Below are 13,536 nucleotides of genomic sequence, written 5' to 3' on the forward strand. Positions count from 1 at the left end.
TCAAGAAGCTCGACACCATCCGGTACAAATCAGCCCCATTTAATTGGCACCCCATCCACAAACATTCACTCCCTCCACCACCGACGCACAGTAGTAGCAGTGTGTACCATCGACAAGATGCACTGCAGCAACTCGCCAAGGCTCCTTCGATAGCGTCACCGAAACACACGACCTCTTCCATCTAGAAGATTAAGGGCAGCAGACACATGGGAACAGCACCACCTGGAAGTTCCCCTCTGAGCCCCTCACCATCCCGACTTGGAAATATATTGGCCGTTTCTTCACTGTCGCTGGGTCAAAATCCTGGAACTCCCTCCCTAACAGTTCTATGGATGTACCTACACCACCGGGACTGCAGCGGCTCACCACCACCTTCTCAAGAGGGAATTTGGGTGGGGCATTAAATGCTGGCCTAGACAGAAATGCCTACATTCCCTGAATGAATTTTAAGAAATGAAGCCCAATACCCTTCACACTTCACTAACTGCTCTCTCATCCTGCCCTGCCCAATGTCAAAGATAAAATTTCGGAACACCCCATATCCCTCTGTCTCTGAACGCTCTTTAAAATTGTGTCATGTAGCCCATAATGTCTTTCCCGATTCTTTCTGTCAAAATGTATCACCTCATACCCCTCTCTACAAAATTCCATCTGCTGCTTTTCTGCCCATTCTGCCATCCTATCTACGTCCTGTTTCCATCGATATCTATTGTCCTCACTGGTTGCCATGATTTCAAATATTGTTTAATCGACAAATTTTACTGATGTTAGTAATTGGGGGAACAGCACTGTCTACATGCTCCAATCTGACAAACAGCCATTTACTCCAAGAGCATTTGTGGTGGATCATCGGCTGAGGGAGGGCAGTAGACGAGAATCAGAAGGAGCCAATTTCTTGCCCATGTTTGACCTGATGTCATGAGTCAATATTGAGGACTCCAATGGAAACTCCCTCCCGCCTGCAGAGCACTGAGTCACTGCCGGTGGGACAGGGACATACCCAGGGACGGTGATGGACACGTCTGGGACAATGGCTCTGAGGCATGACTCTGTGAAAATGATTATGCTGGAGCTACAGGACCTGAATGTGGCCCTGCCATTGTCTGACCTCCCCCTTCCCTCCCTGTCAATGTGGAGACACACCGATCCGAGTGAGAAATGAGACACAGACAAGAGGCGATGACCAACGCAGCCAGTTTTATTCACATGATCCAGGAACCAGTGGGTCAGGGGGCACGGGCCCTACACAGTCCATGGAGCCTCTAGACGGTGCTGGAGTCACGGGCCTTGCTGAGCCAAACGTGATTCCTCCTTTTATGATTCACTTCACCACGCAGCATTCATACAACCAATAGCACTTGTGGCGTGTCAAACCCTCGTTTCTGCAGCACTGTCCCCATTGACAGGTGCCCCCTTTAATTCTGTCACATGTAGAGACAACACCTGAAATGCAGAAAAGAATCCGTTGTTGATGCCACCAGTAAGGACCCTCGACTCTCACTCAAACATTTTTATGTATCACCCTAAATGGTGAAGTCCCCATTTCACTGCCACATCCCGATATCGCACTATCGTCAGTTTGGCCTGTGAGGTCTAGGCAAAGGACATGGAAAACAGAACAACGCACTGGGCTCTATGGGACGCCTTAACAAAGGGATATGGAGAGCAGAATAGTACCCAGCGGACCATCTGTCATCTAACCGAGGGATATGGAGTCCAGAACTACACTCAGTGCTCCAGATGTGTCCTAACCAAGGGATATGGTGAATAGAACTGTGCGCAGTGCTCCAGATGTGGTCCATCCAAGGAATATGGAGACCAGAACAGTGCACAGTGGTCCAGATATGGTCCAACTGAAGGATATGGAGACCAGAGCTGTGTGCAGTGCTCCAGATTTCGACTAACTGAGGGATATGGTGAGCAGAACAGTGCACAGTGCTCCAAGTGTGGTCTAACTGAGGGATATGGAGACTAGAACTGTGCACAGTGCTCCAGGTGTGGTCTATCTGAGGGATATAGAGACCAGAACCGTGCACAGTGCTCCAAGATTGTCCGAACAGAGATTTATGGAGTCCATAAATGTGTCCAGTGCTCCAAGATTGCCCGAACAGAGGGATATGGAGCCCAGAACTGGGCTCAAAGCTCCAAGAAAGCCCGAATAGAGGGATATGGAGGTCTGAACTGTGCACAGAGCTCCAAGATTTTCCAAACAGAGGGATATGGAGTCCAGAACTACACACAGTGCTCCAGATGTGTCCTAACCAAGGGATATAGAGACCAGAACTGTGCACAGTGCTCCAAGTGTGGTCTAACTGAGGGATATGGAGACCAGAACTGTGCACAGTGCTCCAGGTGTGGTCTATCTGAGGGATATAGAGACCAGAACTGTGCACAGTGCTCCAAGATTGTCCGAACAGAGGGATCTGGAGCCCATAACTGAGCACAGAACTCCAATATTGTCCGAACAGAGGGATATGGAGCCCAGAACTGTGCTCAGATCTCCAAGATTGCCCGAACAGAGGGATATGGAGGTCTGAACTGTGCTCAGAGCTCCAAGATTGTCCGAACAGAGGGATATAGAGGCCAGAACTGTCCACACAGCTCCAAGGTTGTCCGAAAAGAGGGATATGGAGGCCAGAACTGTGCACAGAGCTCCAAGATTCTCCGAACAGAGGGATATGGAGCCCATAACTGTGCACAGAGCTCCGAGATTGTCATGAACAGAGGGATATGGAGGCCAGAACTGTGCACAGTGCTCCGAGATTGTGCGAACAGAGGGATATGGAGGCCAGAACTGTGCACAGAGCTCCAAGATTGTCTGAACAGAGAGGTATGGAGGCCAGAACTGTGCACAGTGCTCCAAGTGTTGTCAACGGACGGATATGGGGGCCAAAACTGTTCACAGTGCTCTGAGTGTGGTCTAACTGAGGGGTTTGGAACCAGAACTGTGCACAGTGCTCCACATTTAGCCAGCTGCAGTCATATGGAGAGCAGAACTGTGCACAATGTTCCAAATGTGGACAAACCAAGGATTATGGGGACCAGAACTTTTCACTGTGCTCCAAATGAATTCTAACAGCGGGATATGGAGAACAAATCTGTGCACAGTGCTCCGAGTGTGGTCTATCCTTTATAGGGCCAGTGTATCACTCTCTTCTCCCAATGAGACCATGACCTTTCTCTGGTGTGACTGAGCTCAAACACAGGTACAGCCTCCACCCTCCCCTTCTAGAGAACCTAGCTCCTCTCCCACCCGCCCTCTCACATCTTAATTGCCGCCCCACTCGGTACCTCCAACACTGGAAATTCTGCTCTCTATTACCTCATTCCCACAACCCCCTATTCATTCCCTATGCCCAGGGGTCCTGTCTTCGTTTATCCCTCACTGCCGTCTATCTGCATGGACTGGATGGGCCGAAAGGCTTCCTCAGCCGTGATGACTCTATGAAACTCCCTTTAATGGGTCTTCAATTGCCCCCCAGTGATGGGCATTAGCTGGAGACTAAACTACTCTCCTGTATCCAGGAGTGGGATGAAAGTTTGGAGATGTCTGGAATGCAATGTGTGGATAAAGAGTTCCATGTCGGCCATCAGAGCTGAAGCACAAATCAGTCACTTTGAGCAGTTTACCGGCCTGTTAAATATTTCCCTGGAACACGGAACTGACCGGACACCAGGTGCCATCCTGTCTGACAGCCTTGAACAAGGTGTGAGGATCTGACAGGAATGAATCAGCACAGGATAGGGTCCAGCAGCTCACTGCCTGTCTGTGTGGACAATACACAGGCTTTAATCTTCTAAATATCCTCAGCAGCCCCTCCAGGGCTCTCACATCCTCCCTCACGTGTGGTGATCAGAGCTGGATGTATTAATCTAGCTGCAGCCTAACCAGGGCTTTATAATTGTTCAGAGTATCTTCCCCTGAGTTTGAATCCAATACCTGTATTTTTGAGTGTCAGGTAATGACCATCTGCAACAAGAGAGAATCTAACCAACGCCACTTGACATTCAATGCCATTACCATCGTTGAATCCCCCACTAACTTCATCCTGGGGGTTACCATTGACCAGAAACAGAACTGGACCAGCCATATAAATACTCTGGCTACAAGAGCAGGTCAGAGGCTGAGAATCCTGTGGAGAGTAACTCACCTGCTGACTCCCCAAAACCTGTCCACCATCGACAAGGCACAAGTCAGGATTTTGTTGGAATACTCCCCACTTGCCTGGATGAGTGCAGCTCCCACAACACTCAAGAAGCTCGACACCATCCGGGACAAAGCAGCCCTGCTTGTTTGGCAAACGATCCAACAAATATTCAGTCCCTCCACCACCGAGGCACAGTGGCTGCAGTGTGTACCATCTACAAGATGCACTGCAGTGATCACCAAGGCTCCTTCGATAGCGCTGCCCAAATCCACCTCTTCGACCATCTCGAAGGACAAGGGCGCAGACACATGGGAACACCACCACCTGGAATTTCCCCTCTGAGACAGTCACCATCCTGACTTGGAAATATATCGGCCGTTCCTTCACTGTCGCTGGGTCAAAATCTTGGACCTCCTTCCATAACAGAGCTGTGGGTGTACCTACATCACAGGCACTGCAGCGGCTCACCACCACCTTCTCAAGGGGCAATTTGGGAGGGGCATTAAATGTTCGCCTAGACAGCGATGCCCACATTCCATGAATAAATTTTAAAGAATGAATCCCAATACCCTCCACACTTCACTAACTGCTCTCTGTGTGGACAAACAACCCTTTACTCCACAGCACTTGTGCTGGATCATCGGCTGAGGGAGGGCAGTAGACGAGAATCAGAAGGAGCCATTTTCTTGCCCATGTTTGACCTGATGTCATGTGCCAATATTGAGGACTCCAATGGAAACTCCCTCCCACCTGCATAGCACTGAGTCACTGCCGGTGGGACAGGGACATACCCAGGGATGGTGATGGACACGTCTGGGACAATGGCTCTGAGGCATGACTCTGTGAAAATGATTATGCTGGAGCTACAGGACCTGAATGTGGCCCTGACATTGTCTGACCTCCCCCTTCCCCCCCTGTCAATGTGGAGACTCACCGATCCGAGTGAGAAATGAGACACGGACAAGAGGCGGTGACCAACGCAGCCAGTTTTATTCACATGATCCAGGAACCAGTGGGTCAGGGGGCACGGGCCCTTCACAGTCCGTGGAGCCTCTAGACGGTGCTGGAGTCACGGGCCTTGCTGACCCAAACGTGATTCCTCCTTTTATGATTCGCTTCACCACGCAGCATTCATACAACCAACAGCACTTGTGGCGTGTCAAACCCTCGTTTCTGCAGCACTGTCCCCATTGACAGGTGCCCCCTTTAATTCTGTCACATGCAGAGAAAAAACCTGAAATGCAGAATGGAATCCGCTGATGATGCCACCAGTAAGGACCCTCGACTCTCGCTCAAACATTTATTATGTATCACCCTAAATGTTGAAGTCCCCTTTCACTGCCACATCCCGATATTGCACTATTGCCTGTTTGGTCTGTGAGGTATAGATAAAGGACATGGAGAACAGGACTACTCACAGCGTTCGATGGATGGACTAACCAAGCGTAATGAAGAGCAGAACTGAGCACAGTGCTTCAAGTTTGGTCCAACGGAGGGATATGGAAACTAAAACTGTGCACAGTTCTCAAAGTGTCGTCAAGCGAGGGGTATGGAGGCCGAAACTGTGAACAGTGCTTCGTGTGTGGTAAATGAGGGATTTGGAGACCGGAACTGTGCAGAGGGCACCAAGCGTGGTCTAAACGCGTGATATGGTGACCAGAACCATGCACTCTCCTCCAAACCTGGCCAGGTCAAGTGATTTGGAGGTCAGAACTGTGCTCAGTGTTCCAAGTGTGGTCTAACCGAGCTTTATGGAGACCAGAACTGTGGACAGGTTTCTGAGTGTGTTCTAACTGAGGGATATGTAGGCCAGAACCGTGTACAGCGCTCCACGAGTGGCCTATCCATTGTAGGGTCAGAGTATAACACTCTGTTCCCAGTGAGAACTGCGTCCTTCTCTAGTGTAACTGAGCTCACCCAGAGATACAGCCTTCACACCTCCTTCTAGAGCCACTATCATCTCTCCCACCCCCCCCTACCCCCCAACACACCACACACCCAAACACCCCACATCCCAATTGCCTCCCCACTCGGCATTACCAGTCCTGCAAAAATCCCTCCCTCTTAGAACATTCCCACAACCGACTGTATATTCCCTCTTCCCAGGGCTCCTGTCCTCAGTGATCCCTCACTGCTATCTATCTGCATTGCCTGGATAGGCCGAAAAACTTCCTGAGCTGTGATGACTCTATGAATCTCCCATTAATGGGTCTTCTATTGTCTCCCAGTGATGGACATTAGCTTGAGACGAAACTACTCTCCTGTATCCAAGAGTGGGATGAAAGGTTGGAGATGTCTGGAATGCAATGTGTGGATAAAGAGATCCCTCTCGGCCATCAGAGCTGAAGCACAAATCAGTCACTTTGAGCAGTTTACCGGCCTGTTAAATATTTGCCTTGAAAACGGAACTGACCGGACACCAGGTGCCATCCTGTCTGACAGCCTTGAACATGGTGTGAGGATCTGACAGGAATGAATCAGCACAGGATAGGGTCCAGCAGCTCACTGCCTGTCTGTGTGGACAATACACAGACTTTAATCTTCTAAATATCCTCAGCAGCCCCTCCAGGGCTCTCACATCCCACTTCATGTGTGGTGATCAGAGCTGGATGTATTAATCTAGCTGCGGCCTTACCAGGGCTTTTTAAATGTTCAAAGTAACTTCCCCTGATTTTGTCCCCAATACCTGTATTTTTGAGTGTCAGGTAATGACCATCTGCAACAAGGTAGAATCTAACCATCGCCCCTTGACGTTCAATGGCATTACTATCACTGAATCCCCCACTAACTTCATCCTGGGGGTTACCATTGACCAGAAACTGAACTGGACCAGCTATATAAATACTGTGGTTACAAGAGCAGGTCAGAGGCTGGGGATGCTGTGGCGAGTGACTCACCTGTTGACTACCCAAAAGCCTGTCCACCATCGACAAGGCACCAGTCAGGATTTTGTTGGAATACTCTCCACTTGCCTGGATGAGTGCGGCTCCCACAACACTCAAGAAGCTCGACACCATCCAGGACAAAGCAGCCCCGCTTCATCAGCACCCCATCCACAAACATTCACACCCTCCACCACAGACGCACAGAGGCTGCAGTGTGTACCATCTACAAGATGCTCTACAGGAACTCTCCGAGGCTCCTTTGACAACATCTTGCAAAACCACGACCTCTGCCATCTAGAAGGACAAGGGCAGCAGACACATGGGAACACCATCAACTGGAAGTTCCCCTCTGAGACACTCACCATTCTGACTTGGAAATATATCGGCCGTTCCTTCACTGTCGCTGGGTCAAAATCCTGGAATTCATTCCCTAACAGCGCTGTGGGTGTAGTTACACCACAGGGATGGCAGCGGCTCACCACCGCCTTTTCAAGGGGCAATTTGTGAGGGGCATTAAATGTTGGCCTAGACAGCGATGCTCACATTCCATGAATGAATTTTAAACAATGGAGCCCAATACCCTCCACGCTTCACTAACGGCTCTCTCATCCTGCCCAATGTCAAAGATAAAATTTTGGAACACCCCATATCCCTCTGTCTCTGAAAGCTCTTTAAAATTGTGTCATGTAGCCCATATTGCCTCTCCCTATTCCTTCTGTCAAAATGCATCATCTCATACCCCTCTCTACAAAATTCCATCTGCCAATTTTCTGCCCATTCTGCCCTCCTATCTACGTCCTGTTTCCATCGATATCTATCGTCCTCACTGGTGGCCATGACTTCAAGTATTGTTTCATCGGCAAGTTTTGGAATGTCACCGTATTCCTGATGTCAGTAATTGGGGGAACAGCAGTGTCTACATGCTCCAATCTGACAAACAGCCCTTTACTCCAAGAGAACTTGTGCTGGATCATCGGCTGAGGGAGGGCAGTAGACGAGAATCAGAAGGAGCCATTTTCTTGACCATGTTTGTCATGAGTCAATATTGAGGACTCCAATAGAAACTCCCTCGCACCTGCAGAGCACGGAGTCACCGTTGGTGGGACAGGGACATACCCAGGGATGGTGATGGACACGTCTGGAACAATGGCTCTGAGGCATGACTCTGTGAAAATGATTATGCTGGAGATACAGGACCTGAATGTGGCCCTGCCATTGTCTGACCTCCCCCTACCCTCCCTGTCAATGTGGAGACACGCCGATCCGAGTGAGAAATGAGACACGGACAAGAGGCGGTGACCAACGCAGCCAGTTTTATTCACATGATCCAGGAACCAGTGGGTCAGGGGTCACGGGCCCTACACAGTCCGTGGAGCCTCTAGACGGTGCTGGAGTCACGGGCCTTGCTGACCCAAACGTGATTCCTCCTTTTATGATACGCTTCACCACGCAGCATTCATACAACCAATAGCATTTGTGGCGTGTCAAACCCTCGTTTCTGCAGCGCTGTCCCCATTGACAGGTGCCCCCTTTAATTCTGTCACATGCAGTGAAATAACCTAAAATGCAGAAAGGAATCCGCTGTTGATGCCACCAGAAAGGACCCTCGACTCTCACTCAAACATTTATTATATATCACCCTAAATGTTGAAGTCCCCCTTTCACTACCACATCCCGATATAGCACTATCGTCAGTTTGGTCTGTGAGGCCTTGACAAAGGACATGGAGAACAGGACTACTCACAGCGTTCGATGGATGGACTAACCAAGCGATATGGAGAGCAGAACTGTGCTCAGGGCTCCAAGTGTGGTCCAACTGAGGGATATGGAGAGCAGAACTGTGCACAGTGCTCCAGGTGTGGCTGGCCAGAGGGATTTGTTGACCAAAACTGTGCACAGTGCCCCAGGTGTGGCCGGACAGAGGGATTTGGAGAGCAGAACTATGCACAGTGCTCCATGTGTGGCCTCACCATGGATTATGGAGTCCGGAATTGTGCACAGTGCTCCAAGTGTAACCAGGACAAGGGATATGGAGACTAGAACTGTCCACAGTGCAGCAAGTATTGTCTAACCGTGGGATATGAAGATGAGAACTGTGAACAGTGGCCCAGATGTGGTCCAATCGAGGGTTTGGAGACCAGAACTGTGAACAGTGTTCAAGCGTGGTCTACCGAGGGATATGGAGGACAAAAGTGTGCACAGTGCTCCGAGTGTTGGTGAACCGAGTGATATGGAGACCAAAACTGTGCACAATGAACTGAGTGGAGTCTGAATGACGGATATGGAAACCAGGACTGTCCACAGTGCTCCACGCGTGGTATACCCGAGGGTAAACGAAACCAGAACTGCGAACAGTGCTCCAGGTTTGGTCTAAACAATGGATATGGCGGCCAGTACTGTGCACAGTGCTCCAAGCACGCTCTAACCGAGGAATAGGGATACCACGTCTGTGCACAGTGCTCCAGACGTGGTCCAAACGAGAGATATTGAGACCAGAACTGTCCACAGCGCTCCTAGTGCGTCAGGCCAGGGGTTATGGAGCCCAGAACTGTGTATAGTGCTCTAAGTGTGGTCTAACCGAGCGAAAAAGAGACCAGAACTGTGCGTCGTCAACCGAGGTATATGGGGGCCAACGCTGTGCACAGTGCTCCAAGTATGGTCCAAATGAGGGAATTTGAAACAGAACTATGCACAGAGCTCCATGTGTGGCCAGGCCAAAGAATATGGAGAGCAGAACTGTGCACAATGATCCAAGTTTGGTATAACTGAGGATTATGGAGACCAGAACTGTGCACAGTGCTCCGAGTGTGGTCTATCCTTTGTAGGGCCAGTGTATCACTCTCTTCTCCCAATGTGACCATGATCTTTCTCAGTTGTATCTGAGCTCACCCATAGGTACAGCCTCCACTCTCCCCTTCTACAGAACCTAGCTCCTCTCCCACCCGCCCTCATACATCTTAATTGCCTCCCCACTCGGTACCTCCAACCCTGGAAATTCTGCTCTCTATTAATTCATTCCCACAACCCTCCATCCATTCCCTCTTCCCAGGGGTCCTGTCTTTGTTTATCCCTCACTGCCGTCTATTTGCACAGACTGGATGGGCTGAATGTCTTCCTGAGCTGTGATGACTCTATGAACCTCCCTTTAATGGGTCTTATATTGTCTCCTAGTGATGGGCATTAGCTGGAGAATAAACTACTCTCCTGTATCCAGCAGTGGGATGAAAGGTTGGAGATGTCTGCAATGCAATGTGTGTATAAAGAGTTCCATGTCGGCCATCAGAACTAAAGCGAACATCAGTCACTTAGAGCAGTTTACCGGCCTGTTAAATATTTCCCTGGAACACGGAACTGACCGGACACCAGGTGCCATCCTGTCTGACAGCCTTGAACAAGGTGTGAGGATCTGACAGGAATGAATCAGCACAGGATAGGGTCCAGCAGCTCACTGCCCGTCTGTGTGCACAATACACAGGCTTTAATCTTCTAAATATCCTCAGCAGCCCCTCCAGGGCCCTTACATTCTCCCTCATGTGTGGTGATCAGAGCTGGAAGTATTAATCTAGCTGCGGCCTAACCAGGGCTTTATAATTGTTCAGAATATCTTCCCCTGATTTTGTCCCCAATACCTGTATTTTTGAGTCTCAGGTAATGACCATCTGCAACAAGGGAGAATCTAACCATCGCCCCATGACGTTCAATGCCATTAGCATCACTGAATCCCCCACTAACTTCATCCTGGGGGTTACCATTGACCGAAAACTGAACTGGACCAGCCATATAAATACTGTGGCTTGAAGATCAGGTCAGAGGCTGAGAAACCTGCAGAGAGTAACTCACCTCCTGACTCCCCAAATCCTGCCCACTATCGACAAGGCACCAGTCAGGAATATGATGGAATACTCCCCACTTGCCTGGATGAGTGCGGCTCCCACAACACTCAAGAAGCTCGACACCATCCAGGACAAAGCAGCCCCGCTTGATTGATACCCAATCCACAAACATTCACTCCCTCCACCACCGATGCACTGAGTCACTGCCGGTGGGACAGGGACATACCCAGGGATGGTGATGGACACGTCTGGGACAATGGCTCTGAGGCATAACTCTGCGAAAATGATTATGCTGGAGCTACAGGACCTGAATGTGGCCCTGCCATTGTCTGACCTCCCCCTTCCCTCCCTGTCAATGTGGAGACTCACCGATCCGAGTGAGAAATGAGACACGGACAAGAGGCGGTGACCAACGCAGCCAGTTTTATTCACATGATCCAGGAACCAGTGGGTCAGGGGGCATGGGCCCTACACAGTCCGTGGAGCCTCTAGACGGTGCTGGAGTCACGGGCCTTGCTGACCCAAACGTGATTCCTCCTTTTATGATACACTTCACCACGCAGCATTCATACAACCAATAGCACTTGTGGCCTGTCAAACCCTCGTTTCTGCAGCACTGTCCCCATTGACAGGTGCCCCCTTTAATTCTGTCACATGCAGAGAAATAACCTGAAATGCAGAAAGGAATCCGCTGTTGATGCCACCAGTAAGGCACCTTGACTCTCGCTCAAACATTTATTATGTATCACCCTAAATGTTGACGTCCCCCTTTCACTGCCAAAACCCGATATTGCACTATTGCATGTTTGGTCTGTGAGGCCTAGACAAAGGAGAAGGAGAACAGGACTACTCACAGCGTTCGATGGGTGGACTAACCAAGCGAAATGGAGAGCAGAACTGAGCACAGTGCTCCAAGTGTGGTCCAACTGATGGATTTCGAGACCAAAATTGTGCACAATGCTCCAAGTGTGGCCAGGCCAAGGGATATGGAGAGCAGAGCTGCACACAGTGCACCAAATGTGGTCTAACCAATGGATATGAAGACCAGATTTGTGCCCAGTGCTCCAGCTGTAATCCATTCGAGGAATAAGGAAACCAGAACTGGGCACAGTGCTCCAAGTGTAACCAGGACAAGGGATATGGAGACCAGAACTGTCCACAGTGCAGCAAGTGTGGTCTAACCGTGGGATATGAAGACGAGAACGGTGAACAGTGGCCCAGATGTGGTCCAATCGAGGGTTTGGAGACCCGAACTGTGAACAGTGTCCAAGCGTGGTCAAACGAGGGATATGGAGGACAAAAGTGTGCACACTGCTCCGAGAGTTGGTCAACCGAGGTATATGGAGACCGAAACTGTGCACAATGATCTGAGTGGAGTCTAAATGACGGATATGGAGACCATGACTGTCCACAGTTCTCCACGCGTGGTACACCCGAGGGTAAATGAAACCAGAACTGCGCACAGTGCTCCAGGTTTGGTCTAAACAATGTATATGGCGGCCAGAACTGTGCACAGTGCTCCAAGCACATTCTAACCGAAAAGTAGGGAGACCAGGTCTGTGTTCAGTGCTCCAGATGTGGTCCAAATGAGGGATATTGAGACCAGAACTGTTGACAGTGCTCCAAGTGGGTCAGGCCAAGGGATATGGAGGCCGGAACTGTCCACAGTCCTCCAAGTTTGGTCTAACTGAGCATTATGGAGACCAGAACTGTGCGCAGTGCCCCGAGTGTGGTCCATCCTTTATAGGGCCAGTGTACCACTCTCTTCTCCCAATGAGACCATGATCCTTCTCTGGTGTGACTTAGCTCACCCACAGGTACAGCATCTACCCTCCCATTCACGAGTACCTAGCTCCTCTCCCAACCGTCCCCTCACATCTTAATTGCTGCCCCACTCGATACCTCCAACCCTGGAAATTCTGCTCTCGATTTGCTCATTCCCACAATCCCCTATCCATTCCCTCTTCCCAGGGGTCCTGTCTTCATTTATCCCTCACTGTCGTCTATCTGCATGGACTGGATGGGCCGAATGGCTTCCTGAGCCATGATGACTGGATGAACCTCCCTTGATTGGGTATTTAATAGTCTCCCAGTGATGGGTGTTAGCTGGAGACTAAACTACTCTCCTGTGTCCACGAATGGGATGAAAGTTTGGAGATGTCTGGAATGCAATGTGTGTATAAAGAGTTCCATGTCGGCCATTAGAATTGAAGCGCAAATCAGTCACTTTGAGCAGTTTACCGGCCTGTTAAATATTTCCCTGGAACACGGAACTGACCGGACACCAGGTGCCACCCTGTCTGACAGCCTTGAACAAGGTGTGAGGATCTGACAGGAATGAATCAGCACAGGATAGGGTCCAGCAGCTCACTGCCCGTCTGTGTGGACAATACACAGGCTTTAATCTTCTAAATATCCTCAGCATCCCCTCCAGGGCTCTCAAATCCTCCCTCATGTGTGGTGATCAGAGCTGGATGTATTAATCTAGCTGCGGCCTAACCAGGGCTTTATAATTGTTCAGAATAAGTTCCCCTGATTTTGCACTCACTACCTGTACTTATGAGTGCCAGGCAATGAGCATCTCCAACAAGAGAGAATCCAACCATTGCCTTTTGACGTTCAATGGCATTAGCATCACTGAATCCCCCACTTTCAACATCCTGGGTGTTA

This window comes from Cetorhinus maximus, unplaced genomic scaffold, assembly GCF_964194155.1.
Source record: "Cetorhinus maximus unplaced genomic scaffold, sCetMax3.hap1.1 HAP1_SCAFFOLD_96, whole genome shotgun sequence".
NCBI lineage: Eukaryota > Metazoa > Chordata > Chondrichthyes > Lamniformes > Cetorhinidae > Cetorhinus > Cetorhinus maximus.